The following is a 22,262-nucleotide window of genomic DNA, read 5'->3' on the forward strand; positions in this document are numbered from 1 at the left end:
CCAGGCAAGTGATGTATCTTGCCTATCAAAATTAAGGCTGTGAAGGGATATGATTGTTTTCTAGAAATACATCAGTGGGACAAAGACTGGGGAGGGAGAACAGACTATAAGTATAATGTTGGCACAAGAACAAATGGGCATAACTGGCCAGGAAAAAAAAAATGGCTGGAAATTAGTAAAAGGTTTCTAGCCACCAGAGTCAGGAGATTCAGGAACAATTTTCCAACATAAACAGTAAGGACAAACAATTTTAAGGTGGAGACTGATGGATTTTTTAACAGAATTATATGGCATGGTGTAGCAGGGGACTAGATCTGATGACCCTTGAGGTCCTTTCCAATCCTGAGTTCTTATATCAGAAAAGGCTGAGAGTCCCTTTCATCATCTCTTTGGGGACACTAGGGTGCTTAATATCCTGTGTCTTGCTTGTTTACGACTTTTTTTTGAGTGAGGGCATTTAGTACCTCGTAGTCAGGGCACTCATTTGTCAGACTTTCATCCAGCTGTTAGCAAGGACTGAATATTTAATGGAAAAACAGTTACTTTCCAGGGCTTTCAGTTTAGAGATCTCTGTACAAGCATATTAACTTGCTCACTTCTCTTGATCAGAAGTAGAATTTAAAATACAAAGACACTATTAAAATCTGGACACTTATCATTCACAAAAGTAAAATTTACTACAGAAACACAATGATTTCCCACTCAGTGGTTTTCTTTTTTTATACATACAGAATGCAGCAAATGCTGTAGTAAAAATAATACCCCAATTCAGCAGGTAGGCATTTTAGTCATTTCCAGTGTAATACTTATATAATTCATTATCCTAAAACCCACAAAAAGGCAACCCCTAGTTATGGACAAAGCTTCTGGCTTTTCAAATGTGATTTCAAAAAACTTCATTTATGACAAAGCAGTACACGCTTGGAAATTCCATGTTGAAGCTGACAAACCTTTTGTAACTCAAATCCTATCAAGACACTGCAGGATGTAGAGAGTTAAATAGTGTTCTCCTTATAAAATAAGGCCTGGTGGCCCAAATTTTTAAAAACACATAGGCTGCCTTGGAAACAGTCAAGTTGTATATGCAAAATAATTTAACCCCAACTTGTACACATGGAAAAGTTCATATAAATGTACATATAAACTCCTGACTCATGAACGTATAAAAAGGTGCCCAAGAGTAGTGCAAGTCTAACACTTATTATCTTGGACTTCAAGCCAAGATAAAGTGAGCAAGATTTGGCTTAGAGTCAGCAACTATCTACTATCCAAATTACTCATACAACACACCTGCAACATTGAAAAAAGGCAAGACAAGCCATGGACCAAAGGGAAGTCAGCTGGAAACTGCTTGCCTAATGTATTTGTTTAAACATCTACACAATACTAAAAATGTCTGGCTAACTGTCCACTCTCCTCAGTTTCAAGAAAAAAACCCCTGTAATTTAAAAAGAAAAGGAAGCAACAGAAGATAGCATTCTGATCACTATTTATATTCATGTATTTCTCTCCATCTCCATTATGAAAATATAAGCAGTCTGAAACTTCTTAAATGTGATTATTGCACCAACAGATTGTAAGTACTCCAAAGAAATCATCATCATCTATCAGATAAATATCTAGATAGTGGCTTCTTGAAACATGGATTATTAGCTCAATATATTGTCAAAGGTAGTCAGTCCATCATGTCAATGCAGATGCCATGCATGCAAAGTACATCTTTTTACTAAGTATGTTTATTACACTTTTGTGGAAAAAGGATACCATCCCTGTATAATCACTACATTTCTACAGAGATAGCCGAGGTCAGTGGATTTTGTTGCTCCACATACTCAGCAAAATGACTGTGCATCACACTTGGTATACAAACTTCCCAATTTCAAAGAGCAAAGTAGTTAGAAGAATACAGTATCTGAAGCCTTTAGCTTCCAAATGCCCCTGTATTCCCATCAATTCAAAACTGACAAAAGGTTTGCTTACATCTGGGGAGGGAGGGAGGTAAACTGTTTCTCAGAAGATAATTTCCTTGTTATGGCTGAATGCAGAGTATATTTTTAGAAGGGTGTTATAAATCTCTGAAAATTGTCTACACACAAATGCTTTAAACAGTCCCATCAGCATAAAAGTAAACACAGAGAACACTGCAGATTGAAACAATCAGTACTTCAACTTTAACGAATCACTTCCTTGGAAGGGAAGAAGGAAATCACCACACCTCTCACTTGGAAAAATCTCTCCAAATCGTATTTTAGTGATCCAATACCCTGCCTCTAAATCAGGGAGCGTCTTAGGCACTGCAAAACAGTTACATACTCTTAATAGGAAGTAACAGTTTCTTCCCCAATCCTGAACTCTCAGTGACCGTCACGCGAAGTCACCGTTTCCCATCCCTGGCAGGCAAGTAACATTAATAATCATCCAAACAAAACGAAACACCTGAAAACAAAGATCGGCTCCTAATTAATCTCCATCCCAATGAGCCAAGCCTGACAAGAGCCGATCTGCTGCCTTGATCATTCCTGAATAGGAGGAACAGAAGTTGGAAATCTCCTTCAGGATATGGAGTATGTCTGGCAATGAGCCAGCCTCTCGCAGGGCTCCTGTTCTGCTGCTTCTCTCCCAGCCACCTAAGACTTTGTAGTGGGCATTTTCTACACCCCCACACACATCATATTTCCTACTCGCAATCCACTCCTCTTATTTTTAAGCCCTCGAAGTGTCCCCTCTCACCACCAGGTTTCATTGCGGGTCGTGGCCCCCCCAGCCACCCTGCTACACAGTACAGTAGAGAAACCACCACTCGCAGCTTCAACCGACCTGAGCTCAATCAGTGCAATATTTTGCAAGCATCCACGCGATCAGGCGGCAGACAGGGATTTAGTTTCATCTTCCTTCTACTGCGGGAATACCTTTAGCTGCGAATCCGGAGAGATTGATATATATATATTACAAAAAAAATCTCGTAATATAATTTACAAAGAGTGGAAACGCCTCCAAGGAGATGTACCTGCACTGGGGAGATGCTCAGTTGTTCACTTCATCTTCCGTTGACAAGGAAACCAAACCGCACTTCATTCTCCAGGAAAACCTTCCACTGCCACCATTTGAAAATGTATTTATTGGTATATATGTATCTATCTAGCACCAGCATCATCATCATGGCAATCACAAGCATTATAAGATTACGCAGGTAAAAGAATGAAGAAGTCAAATGTGCAAAAGTAAACCATCATTGGCTTGGATTTTTTTTTTTTTCTCTCTCTCTTTGGGTTGGTTTTAAGGAGGAGGAAAAAAAAGTATTTAAAAAGGATCAACTGCCACGAGCTGCAAGAAAAGTTTCACGTTATAAACGGGCATCAAAAGCAGAAGAAGAAGGAAGGGGGAAAAAACGTTGCTGACTGCACCGAGGGGCAAAAGGGGGAAACCACAGCAAAAAGCAACAAAACGAGCATCTTGCACCCGGTTTGAATTTTTTTTTTTTTTGCAAGATCACAAACTCTTGGTAAACACGGCTTGTAAAACGCACTTGCAATTCCCCACCGAAGAAAAAAAAAAAAGCAACACACCAAACAATATTAGTAAAACCCCAAGAAGATGAAAAACAACACCAAAATTTCAAACCCCATCCGGGATTAAAAAAAAAAAAAATCCTCTGCAAAAAAATAAAAAGGGGAGTTATAAGACATATGCCTTTTGTTTTTGCTCTTTTTTTGTTTGAAAAAAAAGCAATGCTTTCTAGGTTATACTGTGCACCACAAAACCAGTTGCATACAGACAGAGAGAGAAAGAGAGAGAGAGAGATGAGAAAGGTCTGGCTAGAGACAGAGCCCGTCTCTGGACTGGCGAGTCGTCTCGCTTATCGCTATCGGGCTCGTCCTCCCGGCCAGGATCAGGCCCCTGCCATCCCCGCCGACTCCCAGCCCCGGCAGCACCGTCTGCTCACAGTTTGGTCCCCCATCGCATGCTAGGGAAAAAAAAACAAAAACCAAAAAACTTGCCCTCAGGAAAAACAAAAAAAGGATCAAATCCCTGGAAACAATAATCAAAGAGGAAGAAGAAGAAGAAGAAGAAAAAAAAAGAAGCAAAAATAAAAAAGGAAGAAAAAAAAACCCGGGACAAAAAAAAAAATAAAAAAAAAGGAAAAAAGGGAGGACAAGAATGCCGGCGGAAAGGTACTCACCGAGCGGGAGTAAAAGGGAGGAATAAAAATGAGTTACTACAAAATACAGTATGGCGGTGGAGGAAGGAATGAGGCGCTTTTTCTTTTTTTTTTTCTTTCTTTTTTTTTCCTCCTCTTTCTATTTTTTCCCCTCCCCTCGCTCCGGTCGCTGCCTCAGGCGGCGGGCACGTGACGCGCGGCAGCCAGGCTGACTCGCAGGCAGGGGGGGAAGGGGTGAACCCCACCGGAGGAGCCCGACTCACTCGCGCGGCGGCGGCGGCAGCGGCGGCGGCGGCGGGGCGGAGACTGGAGCCCGCAGCGAGCGGCGGAGGCTGGAGGCGGCGGCAGCCAGACAGGAGCAGGTGCCTCTCGCACGGGCTCCGCGCGCTGCGTGACACACACACGCACACTCACATACACACACGCACACGCACGAGGCAGGCAGGGGACAGGGCAGCTGGCGGCGGCTGCAGTCGGGGGAGCGCCGGAGCCCCCCCAACCCACCCCCACGTGTGTGTGTGTGTGTGTGTGTGTGTGTGTGAGATGCGCGCGCGTGTGTGTGACGCCTGGGGTGTGTGTGTCGCACGCTGGGGCCACAACTTGCTCCCTCCGCATCTCGAAGTCCCCCCTCCCCGCTGCCCTCGCCTGGAGCCTGCCCGGTGCACCTGGCACCTGCGGCTTCCCTCCCCCGGCGCCGCGGGCAGGCAGAGGTGCGGGGCTGGGGCTGTGCCCGTCCCGCGGGGCCGGCTGCAGAGCTCTGGTCCCTGGCGCTCCCCCTACCTCCGCTGCCCCGGCGCCAGGGGCGCTCGCGAGCCGGGGCTGGGCTCCGCGAGAAACACCCCGGCGCCGGACCCTTTCTCCGCCTACTCTGCTCGGGTGCCCTGCGCCCCTGCACTGCCCTGCCCTGCCCCCCGGGGACAGGTGGGTCTGCTGCTGTCAGGAAGGAAGTTCCCGGCAGAAAAGCAGCGGCGCTTCACCCTCCGGGTCCCCCGAGTTAACTCCGGGGAGAGGAGCTGGTCACTTCATGCGGGTGCCCCCTCCTGTGAAAGAGCACGTACAGGATCCGCCCCCGCATCGACCAAGGACGACTTAGGCTTGGGGGCTGGACTGCCCTGTTGCACCCTGCACAAGAAACAACCCAGAAAAGCACAGCCCAAAGGCAAGCCTAGGGTCGTTCTTTCATCATCTCTGTTCCAGCTCAGCCTTCCTCGTTCCCTCTTCATCCGCAAACCCTGCAGTTGCTCGCTGCTGGGAGGAGGAGCAGCTTTCCAGTCTCTAACTGGTAGCCTAGTGAAGGATGCGACCATTTCAGCACGGTAGTGTGAAGCCTCTGTAACTTTTCAGTGAGTCTCGCTGCAGATTCTCCATGTTAAGGGAGCATCTACACGAGGTGGGTCGAGTGCAGTAGACTAAATCTACTGCACATTAGCATGGCAGGCAAAACCTGTGCCAATGCGCTAATGTGCAGTAATTTTAGTCTACTGTGCATTAATGTCACAACAAGACCGTTTCTGCTAATGTGCAGTAGTGCTGATTGCAGCACCATAAGTTAGTATCTGGCATTACAGGTACTAAACTTAATGCACTGTAATTGCGGGGCATTAATGAATGTGTAGATGTGCCCCTTGGGATTCTAAATGAATGGACCAAAATAATTTTGGTTTCATGGAAAAACAAAATGCCATGTCAAAAACTAACAAATCTCGCTGAGTATTTGGTTCATGTAGGCAAGTGGGTATTGCCTGCAGCAGGGGAGGCTTGTGGGGAAAGATATCTCTGTGGAATCAATGTGTCCAGGGCTATAAGTACCTCCACAAACAATACATTGAAAAGGACTCTGCAAGCCAGACAACTCTTATACCAGTGTTTTCCTTCGTTCGCATCTCAGAATTCAGATGTCAGGAAAGGAAAGAACTGTAAGTTAGAATAGAGGATACCAGTGATAGGAATAAGTGCAGAAGAAATATCCAAGTCAGACTGGAGGCCAAAATGAGAAAGTGGTTCCTGTATTCTCTTTTGTTCAGTTATCTTCTTTCCAACCCTTCTGATTTTCCCAAACTTTTTATTTCTTCATTTTAGTCAATTTTTTTAGATCAACTATTTTCCCCTGACACATAAGCAATAGTAGAAACAATGTTCCACTATGCTCATTCTGTTCTACTTTTTCCATTGCCATATTATTCTGTGTGGGTTCAATTTAAACACCAGTTATTTTATGGGAAAACATCCACATAGCCAATCAGGATGCAAAAGAACAATAAGATTACTACTCAAAAAGAAAATTACTGCCTTGATCAGTACAATGATGATTTTCTGAATTCAAGATTGACAGCATCATCTCTGCATCTTCCTCTCCTAACTCAGCCCTTCCTTATCATATGTTAAGTCCATTTTCCCCACAAATTTTCTGTCCTTCCAGTCCTATACCTCTACACTAGTGTTTTGGTGGATAAAAACTAAAACTCTCCTTTTCTGTTTCTTTTTTGTTCTCAACTTGTTTTAAAATTGTAGCTCTCCATAAGAAAGAATAATGGCTACAGTTTAACAATATAAAATAAAACATGCTTCTTTGGGTTTCTTTCTCTTTATTTTTGGTTTTAAATTTGTTCTGGCTTTTCATACGGCTCCCAGCTGCTCTTTTATGACTGAGTTTGGCTTTCAGCACTGGGACTGTAGATCTCAGAACTCTGAGGGAGCTATAAATGGAGAAATATTAAGGGATCCTTAGGGATATTGAAAACCCCTAGGAAATAAAAATGGTTTATAATGTAACTAACACATCAAACAACAGTGATTTACATAGTGACAAACTCAGTCAACATTGTCATAGTTGTGCTATAATCTGGAAATTCAGCATGTATAAAATATATTTTCTTGATTTTCTTACATTCGGTCCCTGTAAGGATTAAGTAAGCACTGCACGGAGAAATATCGTCCAATGAGCTAAGGAGTTAAGCCCAGTCCTATAGATTTAGCAGTATTCAGCTTGAAAGCAAATAAGTAGGTCCCACTAACATTCCTATTTGTAGGATCAAGGCCTAAATTAGAATTTCCTTTTGTTGTTGTTCTATTGCCATCGCTGCTTATTATGTTTTTATAAGTTTGTGCATGTGTTTCTTTCTGAAAAATAAAAATAAAATAAATTATTTAATGTAAGAGCATGTACCACTGTCCAAGAAATCACCTAAATTCTGAGTGATGGATCTGCATCCCATCAGGAACCTGGATAGATATAGTATTTGGAATACATATTTTATGAGTTGCAGTAGATATTATTTATAAATTGGATTGCAGTTGTTTTTGTATCAGGTAAATATGTATTTGTGCATGTTTTCACTTTTAAAGTACGATATTTATTTGATACAGTGTAACAGCCAAAATATCATTGTGCAAATCCATACTTAAACACTTACTGAAACTGCATTGTTCAGTTTGACTTAAAGGTATATATGCACAATGCTGTATTGCATTCTATGTGAGAAAAAAGCTCCAAAATCATAAGACTTAACTTCTCAGTCTAGGCATGATCATAAATATTGAGAAAATGAACTCTCAAGTCTATAAAGACTTGATCATACAGAGTGTAGGTAAAAGTCAGGGAAGAGGACAGGTGATTCATCAAAAGGTGCCCAGAATGGTGATTTTCTGCTCATACTCTGATTATGAGAACTAAATTGTTGGAGGTAAATCCTGTGTGTGGTCTGGCAAGAACACAATGTCCAGGGTAGGTTAAGAAGGACTGAGTAACACATGGGATGTATCCTAATAGGAACTGCTTCTGGCCCTTCTAAGAGGTCTTGGCCCTACAGACTTCAGAATGCTACTGAAAGATGAGTGAAGAGCTTAAGTGAGCGAGATTAGCATCTAATGCATAGATTTTACGATCTGGTATGTGGAAGTGTGCACAATACTCAACAAAAGGAACCATGCTTGTCACCAGCAATGCATGAATTAAATTGAAAGAGAAGGGACGGGGGCCTAACTAAAATCACAGCCAAGGCATAGATGTTTAAATTCAACTCATTGCATGCAAATGATGTGCCTAGTGGCTATTTTTTAATTTTTCATATGCTCCTGCTATCTAGCAATAAAACCTCATTGAAGTGAATTCAAAAGCTGCCTTAAAAGTAACTGACAATATGGCATACCTGAGCAATTCTGCACCTTGCCTACTGATACAAAAGATTCCCAAGAAATATCATTTTTTACAATCAGCTGTTCAGTGCCATATGAAAGATGGTGAACCTAATGTTCTTGTTAGCCATCTGGACTATGCTATGCTTAGCAGTCCCACTGGTGATTCAATGCAATTTCTCACAATCCCTATATTTCCAGCTGTAGCATCAAACACTTGTCTGGGATAGAAATAAGCAAATACAAAGACTGCCATCACACCCATCATCTGTATGCACTGGATTGAATTTAAGCATCTATCTATGCTGTCACCCAAGGTCTATTGTATATCTACCTTGCCCTGACTGCATTCCCCCCATTCTACTGATGCTGGTATCAGTGAACACAAAGTGTTCTCATACTGTTCAAGCAAGTGTGCACATTCCCCTTCAATGTGCAGACACTTTCCTGTGCAGATACTAAGCAAACACTAAGTGGTCTAGGACCAGCGCTTTGTATTTTTACATATAAATCAGTGATTCAGCAGCTTGTATGACTGCGTCTTACGTGGGCAGAGATAGTAGGACTCCCTACTTACTACAAAACTGTTTCAAAATTTAAAATATTCTCTTTTCAGGTACAATTTTTTAGGCCTGGTCCTCTTTTAAAATGGGTAACAAAATGTGCAATAACTACAGCATTAGTCAACATAGCTCTGGGGCTCCAGGATCAGCTAGTATGACTATGCAGAAAGATAAAGGATAGGAAATTAGCTAAATTACCAATAAATAAATTATGCATGAGCAAAAGTCATCCTTGAAGACAAAGAAAAATTTGCATTTCTTGGACAGGGATCTGCAAAAATAGCTTTTGAAAAATGAATGTTTGATATATATGAACATAAAATTATTTACAGATGTTTAAATCTTGGCTTTTTGTAGTTTAATTGCAGAGATAATGCAGAACTTCATTTTTACTTCATATTTTAGGTGAAGCCCATTCTTTTAGAAAGATGACAAAAATTTGGACATTATTTTAGTATAGGTACAAGCAATACTGGGCACCTCATTTTTTTTCTCTTTCATTTCCCTCATTGTTTTTCTTTTCTTTTCCAACATCATCTAATATCCCTCTTTACCAGTTCTTTTCATTTTCACAGAGTACATTGCACTTTTTCTCTCCCTTCAACTTCTTTGCCTATCCTTTTTTAAAGCTACTATATTTATCTGTACACTAACTCACTTCTGTTTCTTCCTTTTCAGCTGAAACTTCTGAGAGACAGAGAGCAAAAAAATCCAATAATAAGTGACAAAAGGAGTAAAAGCAAACATAACTCTGTTGTAAGTAGGGAAAATAAAATATGAGTGTTACACCTACCACATGGGGAAATGAAACAAAAATAATTTCAGAAAATCTTTGGTGTCCCTTTGGTACATTTTTTATTTACACTGCTGAGTGAGTGGGGCAGTTTTAAGTACTGACTAGTTTGTGCTCTTGAAATTTCATCATTTTTGCTTGTTAGGTACTGTGTCCTTTAAGGCAATCACATTATAATCAAAGTACACAGTGTAAAAAAATATTATTATAATAATTATTATTAATGCCTAACTTTAAAAGAGGGCTCCCCCAATCTCTTTTGCCATTTTATTTTGTTCTTTGCTTGTAATAGTTAATTAACAAATAAAACCAATAAATCAATCTGGCCGTTGAGTTTTGTAATAAATAAGCCTGTGGATAGTGTGAGATAAAGCAGAACATGATAACATTTAGTGGTCTGTACCATCTGTTCTTATGCATTAATTTTCTGTATGACATTCTCGTCATGTAAAGAGTTTTGAACATGTTTGTTTGTTTGTCAACTGCAATATGGCAAGCAAGAGGTATATGATGGTTTGATTACTGGAGCTGTAAAAATGGGAGAACACCAAAGGAGTCACAAGAGAAAATTCAAAGGGCAACTCAGGATGAGAACCTGAAAATGCATCTGTGCAGCCTGATCTCCTAGTTCCTCAAATGTTTCTTCTTTTGATTTCTGAGGACAACAGTCTGACCACCAGGCCACAGGTCAGGCTTTATCTGAATCATTTTCTAACATTCCCTTTGAAGCTGAGCCACTGCTACTAGGCATTGGAATAAACAAGTGGAAGGCAGTGCAGAGGGGAAGTTTCTTCCTTATTGGATGTGTCTACATGAGACGTTTACTGCACGGTTGACTAACTGTGCAGTAAATGTCTCAGTGTCTATATGTGCACCCCTACTAGGGCACACGAAACTAATAAACCCTGCAGCAGGGTAGAACTTGTATTTTTTCATGCAGAGCAGTGCACATGTAGACGCTGAGCCAACTGGCTGGACAACTCAGCTCAATGTGCTGTGGTCCAGGCACACTTGTAAACCACACACCAGGAGCTTCCTGGAGCAATACACTGCAGAGCTTATTGTAATAAACTCCACATTTTATTGCTGCATGTAAATGGCATGTATAGAGGCACCCACTGAGTACAAGGCTTCAGGCTAGACCACAGGCCCCCCTCTATTACAGGACAGTAGCCATCTCACTGAGCTGTATGAGGAATCTGGAAACACCAGAAATTACTGGAGAAACTTGAAAATAGCACATAAGAGATTAAGGGATCTGATAAAGACATAGCAGGTTATCTGCAAATCTGATCTTTGTGTCTCAGATTGAACATCCCAAAATAAGCAAGCTCAAGCTCACCTGTAAAAAATCATGTGACTTGTTCAGCATCATGTGTGCCTGTCTGGGGGAAGAGGGGTAGAATTCAATTTGCATTTAGCTATTTAAACTTGACAACATCCTTTCTCTGCTATTTTTGCCTCATTTGTTACATACTTTCCAACTTCTCCAAAAAATGAGGCATAATCCTACAGACAGCATCTTTTATTTCACAGTGGTGACTCATCTGCCAAGTACTAGACATCTTGGGTGATATATTCTGTGTTCAAGTGGCAGTTTGTTAGTTGAAGTGCATGCATTGGTGCATTCAGGTAGCTATTCTGTTTTTTGGTGGTATGGATGTGTATGTGTGTGGGAACCCAATGCGTGTAGACTGAACATGCTCAGTTGACTACACATTGGATGTGAACATGCCTGTGAGAAGATGGTAGCTGTATTTCATCCTCAGTGTTTGAGTAGTTAGGGCACTTACTGGGAAAACTAAAGACCCTAGTACTAGACCCCTCCCCCTCTCCCTCCCTTGCTCAGAGAGATTTTGAACCTGTATTTCTGACATCACAGCACAGTGCTTTAACAGCTTATGTCACAGCACAAGTCCTATCCAAAACTTTCTGTGGTACTCCTTTTGAAGCTGATCCCCTGAGCAGCCATGAGAGAGAGAAATGTGGAACCAGGAGGAAGAAAGCAAGGTATGTGGCTTAGTGAGATGGCTACTGTCCTGTAATGGAGGGTGGGCTGGGCTCTAGCCTAAAGCCTTGTACTCAGTGGGAGCATCTACACGAGACATTTACTGTGGAGCTAACTAATTAGCTCCTTGGTAAAAAGTCTGTCTACACATGCAGAGCCAGTAGACCAGAGTAAACTAATTAACTCCGCCATAGGTTAGTAGTGTCTGATACAAGTACTATCCTATGGCAGAGTTATTTATTCCATTGTAACACGTGTAGATGCTGACTGGAAACGGCTGGGGCACAAGGGTGCTACAGTGCAGGGCTACCTGCCAGGTAGGCCTGCACCATGGCATCGTCATGCCCCAGCCAGCCCCTCTGCACCATGTTGAGCCGGGTTAGAGAAGGCCTGGGCTGGCAGGCTGAGGACCCCAGTTCCCTGCCAGTGGAGGCTGTGCTGTCCCAGCTCAATGTGCTGTGGTCCCAGGCACACATGTAAACACCACACCCAGGAGTAATAAACTCCAGCACACAGTGCACTAGAGTTTATTCTGTTGCATTAATATCCACATGAAGATGCACCCATTAAGGCAGAAAACTTCCCTGCTGCACTGCTTTCCATCTTCTTTTTCCAGTTTCTAGTAAATGCTAGAGGCAGTGGCTCAGCTTCCGAAGGACTACTGGAGCGCAGCTTGGATAAAACCTGACTTATGACCTGCTGGTCAGACTGCTGTCTTAACCTCCTCTTGGTAAAAGGCACCCTCCAGCCGCGGTCTCTGACTTCCCAGGTGAGTGCCCCAACCATTCAACTAGTGAAGCTAAAGCATAAGAATCTCCTCCTTCACCATTGTGTTTCCTGGATGTGGTCAGAGGTAAGCACACATGGAGCTATCTACATGTGCAGGGTTACATACATATACACATAAGTGCCTAAAATGTCATTTAGATAACTAACAAACTGCCACTTGGATGATCACATGTAAACAGAACGCCACCCCTTGGGCACCATATGCATGGGGCAGGGCGCACCATGTGCATGCCCCCCAGATCTGTGTGTGGGGTGGGGGCAGGTGCTGCCTGCTGTGGGCTCAGGCTCCCAACCTTGGTGCCCTCCCCTGGGGCTTCCGCAGCCCAGCAGGTGGGACCCAGTGTGGCATGGCGGGGCTGGGCAGGGAAGGTTGTTGCCACCATTGTGAGCCCTGCACTGCCCTGGCAATGCATCCCTTGCCTACCTGGCAGCAGCGGGGGGAGGTTGCGCAGGGTTTTGCCCCTCACTGCTCCGGGCTGGGCAGGGGTGCCTCACCAGGGTGGCATGGGCCTCACAGCAGCAGCAATGAGCTTCCCCATGCAGCCAGCCCCAGTCTGCCCTGTCCCTCCCCATGGAGGCCCCAGGGGAAGGGCAACAGGGCAGGGAGCTGGAGCCACCCAGCAGGCAGCCTGACCCACACAGATTAGGGGGACACAGTTCCCCCCTGCCCACCCAGGAGTGCACACAGTGGCAGGGAGCCAGTCCCACTTACCCAAGCCCACAACCCACACCTGCCTCCTCCATGGGCTCTGCTCTGGCTGTGCTGTTCATGGTGTGGGGAGCTGGGCTCCACGCTTGAGCCGCAGCAGCTGCCACCTGCTGCAGGTGGTAGCTGGGGCTTGGGCACTGTTGTGCAGGGCAGGAGGCTGTGGGCTTGGGTCTCTGGCACAGTAGCCCTGGTAGCTGGAGCCCCCCTTGGGGGGGGGGGGGTGAGGGTCACCAACAGGGCTGTGAGGGGCACCAGCAGGACCAAAAGACTATAACTTGGGAGTGAGGGGGCTGGATCTGTGTCCTAGATAGCTAAGGGGACAGGGGGATCTGATTTTCCATGATAAAAAACCCAAAATCAAATACCAAAATTTATAGGTACTTTGAATGTATTTTACTATAGTGATTGGCACTGGTAGGCTTCAAAATTGCTTTAAAATTGTAAATATATAAATAAAACACTATGTTCAATTGACACCCATATATATAGTGGCATTTCATTTTAACTGCAGATTTTGGGGTTTTTATCAGAGAATTTGCAAGTTTTTATCACAGAAAACCAGGATCCCTGGTAATCACATTATTAAAGACTGCATCATAATGGTTACACACAAGAGCATGCATTAAATTTTCACAAGTGACCTTATTTCTAGCATTTCCTACCTTTTGCATTTGACTTTTGCTATGTTAATATTTTTCTAGGAGGGCTTGAATGTAATATGCAAATATATCCATATGTATATACTTTCTGTACATTCCACATACGCCTCTTTTCTTTGAGGCCTCCATTATAATTACTGGCATGATCTAGTCTTTCTTATTTTATGAGATTTGACATGATCACAACCAATGGCAGTATGGCTGGAGGCTAAAAGATTTTTATCTTGTTTTATTCATGTGACCCTGTTAAAAGAAATGGGACATCACATAACAATGCAGAGCACTGGGCAAAATATGGGCAAAGAATCATTTTAAACGAAAATGTTAAATTAGCTAAGTTTAACATAATTATAATGTTTACCTCTCATGGAAAATGGAATTTGTAATTGAGAGAGAGATGTCATGTCCTGTTCTCAGCTACCCCAGTATAAAACAGACTATTTGCCTGTGTCCCGAGTGGAGTTAATGTACATTAATGCATATTACAGCAGGTTGGCTGAGATTAGAGCCTAGCTCCAAATCTTTCAAACTGGAAAGATTAACATTAATTGGCTGAGTAGCATCTGTTAATTCATCTGATGTCTGGTCTCCTGTACATCGTATGTCCTTTCATTCCTTTCCTCTCTCTCCCAAATGTCAGGCCCTCTGGATAGCCACAAAGTCATAAGAATAACAAGTTATTATGTCCAAAGTGTAAACCCCTCACCGCATTCAACTGTCTAGTAACTGCAAAACAGACAGAGTTCCCTCTTGTTCCTACTTCAGAGGGAACTCTTGTTCCTACTTCAGTCACTGATAGCTTTCCAGATCTTGGGCTTGAATTTCTCAGCACAGCAAAACTTATCCACTGCACTGGCGCTTCCTCCTCCCCAGGAACCAACAAGAGAATCCTGAAGCTTGTACATAACTAATGCAGCACACTCTCCTATCTCCAGCAAAAAAAGCTGGAGCAATTATACCTCAGACAGTTCCTCCTTGTGGGGTAGCTCAAGTACTACTTCTTACATAGAGACATGCCTAAGGGCACAGTATTGCCTTAAGAAAACTAAATATGAAGTCAACCTGAATTATAAAAATACAATCTTACCTTAAGGAACTTAAATGCATACACAGTGGATGCATCTACACGAGACACTAACATGCAGTAGCCTAATAACACTGCACAGTAGCATGCTGGGCAAAAACCACGCTAATACACTACTGTACAGTAGTATTTTACTGCTGTGCAGTAAGCATCACTAAAAATCTATGAGCTAGCACTACTGCGCAGTAGTGTGAGTTACTGCACATTGATTTAGTACTTGGCTATCCAAGCATTAAACTTAATGCAGAGTAACTATGGTGCATTAATGAACATGTGGACGTGCCCAGAATCATTTACAATTTAGTTATTATAAAATCAAATTATTTCAGACATCCTTTAGATATGTGCAATTTTTTCTGCCTTCTGATAGATACCAAAACAGGCTAGGCACAAATTATTGTGCTTGATATGAATGGATTTTCTCCACATTTGACCAAATAAATAATCAAATAAACAAAATATTTTAAATGAATAAAATAGGAGCATTTTCTAGGTGGTGACAGTGACTAGGCCTAAGTACAAGCTACAATGGAGAGTTTAGTTTTACAGCTGAACGTAGAGATTTAATAGTGGCTCTGGACACAATCCTGCTTTTATTGACATTTTTAATTCAGTGGGAATTGCTAGTTAGTTAGCAGTTTTTAAATTTGTACTTAAATATTCAGGCACCTAAATATGTACTTAAGGAGCCTGTTTTTCAGAATCTGGGTCCGGATACATTCATCTAAAGACATCAAAAAGCAAAGAATGTTGTTCACTGGGAAAAAAAATTATGGTTGATATCCTCCCCCCTGATATTGTACCCTTCTGAATAATGTCACCATGAATGCCAAACTTTGAGAATTAGTAGTATGTTAGAAACTAATAGTCTATGAAAGTGAACTCTACATTAATAACAGTAGATACTTTATACGGGTTTAATAGATCATGTATACTACTGTAAAACTGTTACTGTTTTGCTGAAAAGGAAACCTGGAAATGTAAGTTACTTTTCTGTAGTTCTTCTTGGGCAGAGACTACTTGCCACCATCTAGAATTTCAAGCATTGATCTAGGCATATCAGAATTTATTTTGATCATTCCACTTGACACAGTAATATTCTGTACACAGAGGCTAAGTAGTTGCCTCATGAATACCATTGTTCAAAGGTTTTCTATACCGTGCTAATATACTTAACTGATTTATCAGTTCACATTATAAGGGGAAACATACAGAATCAGTCATATCTGTATTTTATATATTTATGTATGTTAGGTTTTTTTGTTTGTTTTGGGGTTTTTTGTGAATAAATTGAAATGACAAGCCCACGTCATTGCAGGCTGCATTTGGCTCAAGCAAGAGTTCTGTGATTTTTGACCATGGAGCTTTCAAATAGGTACACTGAATACATTTTTGCAGAAATTAAATCCTGATTCCTGAGATGTCTTTCAGCACTAATCTCCTGAGATTAAATTCCAAATTTTGACAACACCTTTGGACTAGCAAAGAGCTAGATGTGACACCTTCCTCTTTGGCACTGTGTAGAATATTTCATTATATTGACTTAGCCGAACATACTCACAGAAACAAGGCCAATAATGTCAAGGCATGCAGAAAGGGATCCTACAAGTAAACAGCATTTCTGTGGCTGTGTCAGATGCAAACAAAAAAAAGAGAGACAGAGCCCTAAGTACACGGCCATACAATTGATGACCAACTTTGTCTTTTCATCAAAATACTAGAAGAAAATCCAACAGTAGTTACCTGATGAGGAAGCAATTCAGGGATGGAAAGGGGAGAGACTGACTGAACAGTCTTTTTGTTACCCAGTCCATTAAGAAGATGCAGTGGAGTTCTGCATCTCACAGGATCAAGATCTAAAAAAGACAGACAACTGAAGAAGTTTTGCTTTTGATTGTGCTTAATGAAATGGGGGTTCTTCTCTGGCAGATAATTAGAATCTTTGGTATTCCTTAGCTAAGTAGCACTCAACATTTTGGTCCGCAATCCCTGCCTGGTCCTAGGTGCTGTGACCAGGCTCTGGGGCCCGGTGTCACCATCATCTCCATCACCCTAGGCCAGCATGTTAGGATTAGACCTGGGGACATCTGAGCACCTGATTTAGCACTCAGGGCCATGATCTTTTGGGGCCCCTCTCAGAACCCTGGGGAGCCCTGCAGCCCAGGTAACTGGGTGCCAAAGGGTAGATCTGGCCTATAGGCTGGAGACTGAAGACCCCTGCCTCAGTTCCTTTTACAAGAAACAATGGCCACAAGCTAGCAGAGAGCAGATTTAGACTGGACATTAGGAAGAACTTCTTCACAGTTCGAGTGGCCAAGGTCTGGAACGGGCTCCCAAGGGAGGTGGTGCTCTCCCCTACCCTGGGGGTCTTCAAGAGGAGGTTAGACGAGTATCTAGCTGGGGTCATCTAGACCCAGCACTCTTTCCTGCTTATGCAGGGGGTTGGACTTGATGATCTATTGAGGTCCCTTCCGACCCTAACATCTATGAATCTATGAATATAATATAGTGTTTACTCATTAATTTGTCACGTTCTTCTCTTTTGTTGTGGTGGGGAGGGGAGAGGCAGAGGACAGTGCATAGTTTTGTCCTAGCTTCTTTCAAATTCTCTTATTTGTTTTCAGTTGCTCCATTAGCGTAAGTGTTTTTTATGGTGCCACCTATACAGAATGTGGCTTCTGGCTTAATATCAATATGCTATATCAGTGCTTATGGTTTTGGAGGATTTCTAAGATGCTTATTGATGCATGGGCTTAAATACAGCTAAAAAATCCTATGAATTTTTCATAGCCCTGTAACAGAGAACACTGGTACTGTTCCATAGGCAGTAGAAGGCTGGGGCTAATGGGGCTTAGCCTCTACCCCCCAAACGCAGGGCACCAGTGGCAGTACAGAGGGCCACAGGGCAATCTGGCTGTTGGCTCTGGATGGCTGCAGCATGGGTGGGGACGGGTGTGCCCAGACACAGACATGCAGCTGCAGCAGCCTGGCACCATGTAGAGCACTGCCCATCATAGCAGGTACGTCTGTAATGGGGAAGGGGCATGGTGGGGGCAGATCAAGGCCCCCATGGTGAGTGAGGGAGTGGGGCAGGGGCAGAGGCAGGGGCAGGGGCGAATGGGGTCCCAGGGCCGGGGCAGGTCATAGGACTATCGGAGCCCAGGCACCTCATCCAGCGGTATGGAGAGGCTCCCACCACTGCACAGGCCTGGGGAGCATGTGCCCCCTGGATTTGTGTGCAGGTGGAGGCAGGCTGCCGCTCTGGGCGGGAATCTGCACCCTGCTGCCACTGCCCCAGGAGTGGAGTCACATGACCAGAAAAGGGCTCAGACTTGAAGTATATAAGCCTGAGCCCTATAATAGCATCATGCCTGTACCAGTCAGGGAGGCTATCCCCGAGAGCCATGAGGAATGGACATATGGTAGCAGGGCCCTTGAAAGACTCAGGAATACAAGTAAGCTGCTCTGCAGGCCCAGGAATATGGGAATGCCCCCTGGGGCCGAGAAGCAGAGCTGCTGGTCAGGAAGTGGCCTTTGTTCTAGGTTAGAGCTCTTGCTTGAGTTCCAAGCCTTGGACCCTACAGAAGGCATGCCCAAGGTTTATGCCCAGAGAGGGGCTGACTGGGAGACCACGGGGGTTCAGGAGCCCAGAGCTGGACAGAGGTAGGGCTGGGACCCAGAAGCCAGGCCTAAAACAGTGGACCTTGTCTAAGGGACCAGCCGGAGTAGAGGGGCAGAAGCCAGGAAGGCAGACACTCCAACAAGAGAAGGAAGGCCTGAGGTGGCCGGGAGACTTAATGACAAGTGTCCCACCTGCTTGGTGATTCAAAACACCTGCGAGGCCTGGGGCATGGTGTAGGGGCAGATTGGGGCCATGCAAGAAGCCCTTAAGGCATACAAGGTCAAGAGAGTCAACCACAGGAAGAGAGAGAACATTGTGGGCTAGCCAGTCTCTGGGGGCAGCCTCCCTATCATAAAGATTTCATCAAGATGTGGCAGGCGAGAAGGCAGGGCAAGACCCAGGGAGACAAAGTACAGGGAGAGCCTACCAGGAATGAGGGGGCCTGCAGGGGGCATGACAGTGACCCTCAGGACACCTAACCTGTTACAAGCCCTTATTTTCTTCACTCTAACTTTTATGGCACATGAAAGACTAAAATAGTTCTGTTATTTTCCCCTAGAGATCAAATTCCATATTGTAAAAAGAGCACTAATAGTATCTTGTATGAATATTTAGAAAAGTGATCAATATACATGTCCTATGGAAGGGCACTGTGTACTCTATATACATCAAGTATGGAGGCTGAAGGCAAGAATCCTTCTTAGTAGTCCAACACAGCTACAACCTATATCCTCTTACTAGTCAACTACTATCTGTCTCAAAACACCATGCTTATGAGAAAGTGGCCATGTATTACCCTGAGCTCTGCACATTTGCTGTTCTCTTGTTAGTGTGGTTTGCCTTTGTATTATGGGTAGTTCTCTTTTACTGCACAAAAGTGTTTAACTTTTCCCAATTATAATGAAACATTGTGTTATTTCCACTGTTTCATTTTTAGACGATGAAGAAAACACTTAACATTTCACAGATACTGCAAGAAAAAATATGGCCCAGTTGAGTGAGGAAGATTTATGCATGGAGATGGAGAGAAGTCCACCTGAAGTTTTACTTCATTCTGTTTTCTTCATTCCTCCATAATAAGACAAAACACACTTCTGCATCCCCGAATACTTGGCAAAATAGACTGGCAGGGTACAGAAATGTATTGCACAGTCTTCCCAGCCTCGAAGGGTTGAACAGATTTTGGTACAGTAAACAGAATCTTAAAGAATTACACATTTACAAAAGGAATCCATTGAATTTATTCACACAAATGAGAAAAGCACTGCAAAGACATGCATTGTTCATTTTTTCTGCTCTGCTAAGATGTATTCATCTGTGCATAAATAGCTAAAATTACTTGTGAAGCCAACAGATGTGCCAAAAACCCACGCCCACAGAGAAGCCAGCTCAAGAATGGTGCATTTCCCATGCATGTTAGGTTCACATTTCAGCCAACTGATTCAGAGACAATTCAACCAGATTGCAGAACCTTTTTCATTATCATTTATGCAGGCTCCAATTCCAGGAGCTTCAGATACTCTTGAGAGGCACTGCATAAAGCACATGAAAACTACCTGCCTTGGGAAAGGGGGAAAGAGAGAGCTCAAGTCTTTGTTTAAAACACAGAAAAGAATATAAACACCATTTAACATATTCAGGCACCGTGGTAATGAGTTATAGATGGATACAGTTAGATTAATCAGAATTAGCTTTTTAATACTTGTGGACTTTTTTACTCAGTTATCTACTATGGGGTTTTTTTTTGGCTTGGGTAAAGCCTCATTTACATCTTTACCTTATTAGATATGACTCGTGCATATCTTAAAGCTTTTCATTCCCTCCCAGTAGGGACACTTTCCTTCCCAAGATTCTGAGACCACCTGTTTTTTGGTTCACAGTTTACCTCCCCCACATTCCTTCTCTGTTTGCTTTACTGACTCCTCCATCTGTGTCCCTTGGGGCTTTATACTACATCCTGTTCTCTGATCTCTGCTCCTTGGCCCATTTCTCCTCACAAATACTTTGAAAATATGGCAAATTACTTTTCTAACTTCTTGCCTTCCACATCAGACTGAAGTCCTTTGGTCTCATATTCAGTGTTATTTACAATCTGTCTCCTAGCAGGATGTCTGCCTGCCTGCCTGCCTGCCTTCTGTGTCCCATTCCAAAGGGCATACCTTTCCTTCAGGCTGCTGCTTCTGTGCATTCTCACATGCTACTACCTATGCCAGCCACTCTTTTTCTTAACAACTCTACTGTGCTTTTGCTTTTTCTTCTTCAAAATTCCTCCCTGGAATTCACTAATTCCATAAAATCCTCAGTCCAAGTCATCCCTTTCAAAGAAATAGGACCCATAAAAATGCAGGATGAATAAAGCATGCCTATCATCATATGCATTTGCTTTTATATTGGCCCTATCCCCTTGCATTTATCAGTATTTTTCTACTGCAATTGTAAGCTCTTTTAAAGGCAGGGAACTTATCTTACATATTGATGAAGCAGCAAGTGCATTTTCAGCTTTATAGAAATAATAACCATCTATGTTTTAGAAGATCTTAACACAGCTTGATGTGGCTTGTGAGGCCAAAAGGGACATTTGCTGAGTGTAGAACTGTTTTCACAAGCCCTTACTCATGTCAGTTATACATGCAAGAACCAGCTCTTTGAAACCAATAACACTGCTTGTATGAAGATTGTATGAATATCTGTAGGATTGGACTTCCTTGATCCTTGCATAGAGATTTTATTGATGTAAACTCTGTTTTGCATGCACATATCAATTCACTGTTTTGAATGTACGTATAAAGAAGACATGTAAAAAAATATGTATAGTTTATTTCAAAATTAAACTGCTTTATTCTTTGCTGATGTGAAATAAATGTTATCTTGAAATGGTTGTAATAAAATTACTCTATGTGACTTTGTATAATGAAAGGCATTTTCATATAAGATAGTAATCACATAGAATGCTTCATATATGCTGACAATTACAAGGTGTTGACAGGGGGTGGAAATGTTATTCTGTTGTGACAAACGAGCATCATATTTAGAGTGTACAGATTTATTTGTTGGCACAAATTACGTTAACAGTTATGTTCTAATTACAGTCTTAGAAACCATCAATAATTTGAGTTTCTAGCATCATGTTTGTAATATCAATAATATTTGGTTTGACTATGTTCAGACTAATTCACTTTTTCTGATTTTATTTTTCCCCCCATCTTATTATTCTTTTGTACAAAAACTATCACTGAAACCCACTTGTTTCAGCTGTTTTTATAGTATTCTTTCCAAGCTGCATTGCAACCGACTATCAGTATTATTATAAACCAAAAATATATACTCCCTTTTTTGAACAGATAGGCTGTAGAAGAGAAAGGAATATATGAATAGAAATGCATTTTGCCACAACTTGAAATCATGTTGTAGAATACAGAGGCAGCAAATATTAAGCTAATATCAAGGGAGGGGGGGGAAGACAACTTTATATAGTACGTCATAAATATCAGTGTTAACTAGAAACATGATGGTTTCTATCACTAACAACTACTACATTTTTTGTTATTTTTATCTTCCTACTGTATAGTTGACATCATCTGATTGTCATTTTCTTGATATAATACAGGACTGTGGAATTGCTTTGCTGGTTGCATTATTTGCTTCATTGCAAGTGACTCTCTAGTATACAATAGACAAAAGCTTGTGGAAACACTTGGTAAAAATCTATTTAATCCTAAACCAAATATTATGTGTTCATAAA

The 22,262-nt window shown here is 42.4% G+C and overlaps 1 protein-coding gene and 1 long non-coding RNA gene across 4 annotated transcripts in view; one reads left to right on the forward strand and one right to left on the reverse strand.

Moving 5' to 3' along the window:
* Positions 1 to 4,406, reverse strand: part of RALYL (RALY RNA binding protein like) — a 717,576-nt gene extending 713,170 nt beyond the window's left edge. The window contains exons 1-2 of one of the 3 annotated variants that reach the window (XM_059723935.1): positions 4,181 to 4,406; positions 3,008 to 3,094 (exon numbers count right to left, since the gene is read on the reverse strand). The gene's annotated coding sequence lies outside the window, so the exon portion shown is untranslated. Of the gene's footprint in view, positions 1 to 3,007 lie in introns of all 3 variants that reach the window. The other 2 variants (XM_019486903.2, XM_059723936.1) reach the window with 2 other exon arrangements.
* Positions 4,407 to 4,435: 29 nt separating this feature from the next.
* Positions 4,436 to 21,394, forward strand: LOC132249283 (uncharacterized). Its single transcript, XR_009460687.1, has 2 exons — positions 4,436 to 4,521; positions 19,458 to 21,394. It is a non-coding gene; the product is annotated as an uncharacterized LOC132249283 (long non-coding RNA).
* The last annotated feature ends 868 nt before the right edge of the window (positions 21,395 to 22,262 follow it).

Source organism: Alligator mississippiensis, chromosome 3, assembly GCF_030867095.1.
Source record: "Alligator mississippiensis isolate rAllMis1 chromosome 3, rAllMis1, whole genome shotgun sequence".
NCBI lineage: Eukaryota > Metazoa > Chordata > Crocodylia > Alligatoridae > Alligator > Alligator mississippiensis.